General features: G+C 38.8%; 1 protein-coding gene across 1 annotated transcript in view; it reads left to right on the plus strand.

Moving 5' to 3' along the window:
- The first annotated feature begins 283 nt into the window (after positions 1-283).
- LOC116844894 (elongation of very long chain fatty acids protein AAEL008004-like) overlaps positions 284-5757 on the plus strand; it is a 16436-nt gene continuing 10962 nt past the window's right edge. Inside the window, exon 1 of the mRNA XM_032817020.1 lies at positions 284-728. The gene's annotated coding sequence lies outside the window, so the exon portion shown is untranslated. The remainder of the gene's footprint in view (positions 729-5757) is intronic.

The raw sequence follows: 5757 nt of genomic DNA on the forward strand, positions 1-5757 counted from the left end.
CAATAGGAGAATCTATTTGGAAGTAATTCCTCAAAGGTAGGTTCTCTCACTGAATATCTGCTGCGTTCTGAAATACATTGAAGGAAATGTGTTTAATCGTATTGAAGCAGAATATACACGACAACGTTAAAGGGAGACAGGAGACCGGTCTAAAGCCACAGAGATACACCGGCTGTCCGTGATCCGCGTTGCGGAGGACGTCCTCGCCGTTCAGGTGAGTCGCAAAAGGGGGAAAGAAGCGTGGTGCACGATGCATTCGTCACACTGAAGGCACGAACTCATCCGCCACTCCACACACACGTTGCCCGCGGACAGTGCTTCATCGACATCGACCGGCCAGCGATTCGTTCTTTACGCCTACCACCACCGTGCCCTGCGAACGGCCCCTATTTCTGTCTGATTTTTCCTGGGGCTCGATTCAGTTACGCACGCCGATCCGGTGCGCACAAGCGCGAACCACGAGCGGACGATCGCGTAGGCAGGCCGCAGCTGCTCGCGAAAGTGCGCGGTTTCGAGTCGACAAGCTGAATCGATACACTGGCCGCTCGATCAGTCTCGATCCCTTGCTAATAAGCAGGTCATATCGTGATCGCGCGAATCGCTCGGGGTTGTGGGACTCCGAGACGATCATCGAGGGATCGCAAGTCAGCAAAGCGACACGTGACATTCGCCGACAATTCGCGCAAGTTCTGACTTCGCGGGAGATAAATCTCAGCCGAAATAGCTACGTGAGTATGCATAATCGGTGCAACAGTACATTAAACTCCGCCAAAAGAATTCCAAATGTCACGCGACCTGTTCAATCGAGCGCCTGTTCAACAGTCGCTCCGTTTCGACTTTGGTCGCGCGAGTGTTGAGCCGAAGCAGCCCGCAAAACACGGACAAGGAATCAGTTATGCGATTAACTGGAAACAATTCTCGGAATTAATTCATTCCAAACTGCTATTTGATGAATTAAATCATCATCTCATAACACACCGTGCGAATATTTACACTTGGCCTTATTGAAATCGCTAATTATACTTTGCACACCGGAAGAGGACAATAGGACTTTAGAAAAAGGTCTCAAGGTTTCTGCGCAACAAGTGAAGTCACGTACAGCTTTAAAACTTACATTGAGTGCTTATAGTGAAGCTCCGTCTACATAGCTGGCAGAACGCAAGACGCAAGTCACAGACACAAACACAAGATGATGTATCAGCTCACGCGTAATTGTACTCGCGCTTCACGCGACGAATTAATTCAACTCGAATTTTCTGCGACTGCGTTACTTCTGCAGTTGCGTTTTGTGCTTGCGTTCACCGATCGCAGGAGAAAAGATTTCGAAAAGAGCATGAGATTATTGTCTTCGTAACCAGAACAAAACAAATCTATTTTGTGATTAGTGGGTTTGCCTGTTACACTAATAGATATGAGCGCAAGTGTATATGAGAGCTCTGAAAAAACGCGCCAATTAATTACGTTGGTGTACCACAATGAGAAGTAATTTCAAAGCAACGACAGGCACCGATACAACTTCTTATGCTTTGCATTGCAACGCAGGCGCTCGCCTTGGCGACATAATTTGCGGATTGCGAGTGCATTTTGCGTATCCTGCATATTTGCGACCTATTGTGTTCTGCGAGCTATACGGATGCGATTTTATGCGATTCCTGCATGAAAATAATATTGTGTGTACTATATATAATCTTCATTCCTCGTAATATTGAAAAAGTGAGGAAGTGAGGCAGGGAGATCTTCAAATTATACTATACATATATGATTTACCTTCTCATAATGCAGCAAGAAGAGGTGGAGTCAAGTGTCAAGTGAATTCATGTGATCATTAATAATCATTAAATTTTCCTTGCAAATTAACGCTTTGTTCAACAGAATATATGTTTTTAGCTTTATGACGTTTTATCCTGACGTTTTATCAAGTGACTTTAAAGAATCACGCGCTTCTAAGCCCGAGCGCGATTAGCTGTTTAAATTATACGGTGTAAAGTTCATCTTCAGGAGATTCAGTGAAAGTACAACCTCGTTATGATGAAATTTTGATGGAATGAATTCCTTGGACTCTTAAATGTCTATTTCCCCCGCGATTATTAATGATTGCGCACGTGTGCACGCACACATGGCTATTAAAACTAATTAACTATATTTCTTTCTAAGCGTAATATCTCGATGAATTAGAATTGCAAGAAATAATAGGAGCCGTCGTGCCGAATGCTTCTTGTGTGACCACGGCTCACCTCTCTGGCCTGAATTCAGTTTTAACCCGATTTGGTGTGAACTTCTGGTACAGGTTTTACGGATAAAGCGGATTCACTAACACAGCGATAGAAGAGGAAAAGAGGAGAAATATACCGTAACATTAGGATCTCTTTATTGCCATTAGACGTCGTTTTTCGTTTTTCCTTCCTTGAAATTGATACTCTTCACATCATCATGATATACCATTCACATCCTTTCTATATGGTAATGCAAATAAAAAGATTCTATCTAAATCTATCATATCTTCACTCGTATACTGATCGCTGATTCAACGTAACTGTCAGCGTAACTGTCCTTTTTGCAACTGATAAAATCGTTTCGATGAATGCGAGTATCGCAACAAAAACTTATCACTTATACGTTTGTTTTGTTGCTGTTGCGCATTGGGGATCGTTTTTATTTACATCTTAACTTTGCGATAATTCCGAGAAAATTAGCGTGATCCGAGAAAATTCTTATAAAATATTGAAATATTCTACATATAATATCGAAAGAAACATAATGTTATGAAAATTACTTTACAATCTTATCGAAAGAAACATAATGTTATGAAAATTACTTTACAATCTTATCTACATACTCACTGCAAGTAACAAACATCCAAATACATTATATACAATGAAATGTTATTTTTCCACATACGGTAGCTCTCTAACATCTCTACTATATATTTAACATAAATAATATTTAACATAAATTTTTAACATAAATAATTATTGAATCCATCATTAGATATATATTATTCTGCTGCTGCATTAATATTAAATTGCTCTGCCCGCATACATTAAGAATAAAGCATCCACCGATCACGAAGTCGCGGAAAATTTTCTCGACAACGCGAAGGACGCGAGAATGGATGGCTGGAACTTTTAAGGACGCGGCCGAGAAAGCCACTGGCTTAAATGCGAATGACCGATAATAACGTACCATTATTTTATCCGAGTACCTATCGACCGCAAAATTGTTTATACATCGGTATGCGGCCGATGTTGTAGAAGGGCGAGTGAAGAGATGCGTGAGACTAACGGGAGCCGCGTGTACGCGTGGTTTGCGTGTCGAAAGGTGGGATATTAGAAGGAATCACGGCTTCGCGAAGAATAGGATTTGGTGACTGACAGAGCTTTGAGACTTTCTACTATTAGAACCGCGAAATATGGTAATCGCCGATTTCTTATTGACAACGAGCCCGACGTATCAGATATTATTTCTATCCGCGTACTTCACGGCAATCCCATCGATTATGTGCTCCATAGACCTCTTACCTCTCGTTGGCCAATTATCGAAGCTGCACACGACGCCGATAGTGGATTACGCGCGCCGATTAAAACTTACAACACTGATACCTAACTTTTGAGATTGTGCGGCGGCAAGCAAAGAGAGGAGGGAGGGAGGCAAGAGTTCCGATCAATTTCACCTGATCGATCGATTTCTCCACGATGATGCAATTTGCACAACAATGGAGTCGTGGTCGCGGATAATTTGCACTTTTGTAGCTTGGCACATTGTGTGTTTTATTTATGTATTTCTCTTATCCAAAGTGTTCACGCCGCGCGGTACCGCATAACTCGTTTCGCAAAACATGAATGAACGTTTTGCCGGTCATGCCGCGACGCGACGTAATCGTAAAAATATATAAACAGCGCAATAAATAAAGTACATACCACAGGAAAATATTTCTGCCGAATGCGGGGTCTACTAATCAGCGTAGATTAATCAAAGCAGCTAATAATACGTCACAATACGTATAGTTTGTGTTTAGATTCCCGGTAATAAATTCTAGATATAAAGTTGAAACTAAATTAATTGCATTCGAACATTTATTTTATTTTCAATTAACTTTATCAAAATATCGACGAAACATACATATATCTTATGAATACGCTAATTAATTTTGTTTTTGTATTTTACATGCTTAATTACTGTGAAAGTTGCGCAGTTACATGATTTCTCGTACAATTAAACAAGTCAACCACAAAAAAGAAACTAGTCTATAAAAACTTGTAAGAATCGCTATGGAAGTCGTCTGTTTTCTTGGCGACCTTCCACATCTATAATCTGTAATATTATTAATTCACCAATACTTCCGAGTACATACCCAATGTATGCGATTAAATTAGAATAAAAAATTATTTTGAATTATTCATTAGTGCATATTCTCGACATCAGGTCTCTTTACCAGTACCGACGTCGATTTTTATCAGCATCAGATTTAATAATTTTGCCACCGGTTGATTTATGTTTCTTTACATTCCAAAGCTAACGAGTGCGATATGTTTTCTGGATTTCTCAGATCTAAGAGATATTTCTAAGTTCGTTAAGTATCAATGTGTATTACTCCTACGAGCAAATGCCGGCGATACACGAACACCAGGTGTGTAATCTAGATGATCGACATGTCGACAAATAGAATCTATTATTTTCGAGTACCATTGCTTTCGTTCAGAAAGGCTGAATACTTTGTGTTATACTTGCTCGTATACATATAAGATAAATTGTAATAATTCCGTATATTCGTATATTTATATATATGGACGAATCATAAATAATTCTAATAGTTTATGCGTATCCGCGATGAATTTTAAAGCAAAACGAATAAAAAACAAAAACAACCAGTTTTTTTCAATATTGACGTATACATATAATTACCATGTTCTCTCTGTGATTTTCCGTAGCTTATATCACGATGTTCTTGTTGCATTTGTCCAAGAAGTAAGAAAAAAAAGTTAATATTGAAAATAGTCTTGAAGTAACGAATTTCTTTCTATAAACTAGTTTTTATTGTAATTCTTACACTTATCTAAATAATAGAATAAAACAACGGGGAAATACTTTTCCAAATAAATACATTGTTATATAATTGCACCACGTTATAAAATTGAAATTGTTTTGCTCGCATGTTTATTAAAAGAATGTACAGTAATTACATGACGATAGTATTAAATGTGCGTTGCAAATTATTTTACCTGTTCAGACTCGTGCGCTTGGATCGTAATGCTTTTCGCAGCTCGGCGCATAAACCGAATTTTAGCGGTCATAATCTCACGGAACAAGTCTCAAGGTGGAACACCTTGTGAGTAAAGCCTTACGCAGACCTCTTTCTCTCAGTCACAAAAGGGCAATGCTGGCTTTATGGGACCTTCGCATATTCATGTACAGGTGTATCGGTCTTTGTTCAGAATTGGTTTATATGTATACGAAACTCTTTGAAGGCCGCAAAGTGCCTCTCTATCCCAGAGCGTGCGAGATTTCTTGCTTTTTATTACATAAAGATGAACACCTTCGACAATTAAAACTTATCCATTTAAAGTAGCTTACTCTCCTTTCTTTTTCTCTCCTTTTTTTATCTTAATTTCTCTTTCTCCGTCTTATCGAAATCATGGGTTTATCTCATCACGAAATTTTCTGGTACCTCAAGAGATCAATTGCGCTATTAGTTACAATTATAATTATATATATATATATATATATATATATATATATATATATATATATATATATATA

Source organism: Odontomachus brunneus, unplaced genomic scaffold (genome assembly GCF_010583005.1).
Source record: "Odontomachus brunneus isolate Ranch 3 - 2012 unplaced genomic scaffold, Obru_v1 Obru_scaffold_047, whole genome shotgun sequence".
Classification (NCBI taxonomy): Eukaryota; Metazoa; Arthropoda; class Insecta; order Hymenoptera; family Formicidae; genus Odontomachus; species Odontomachus brunneus.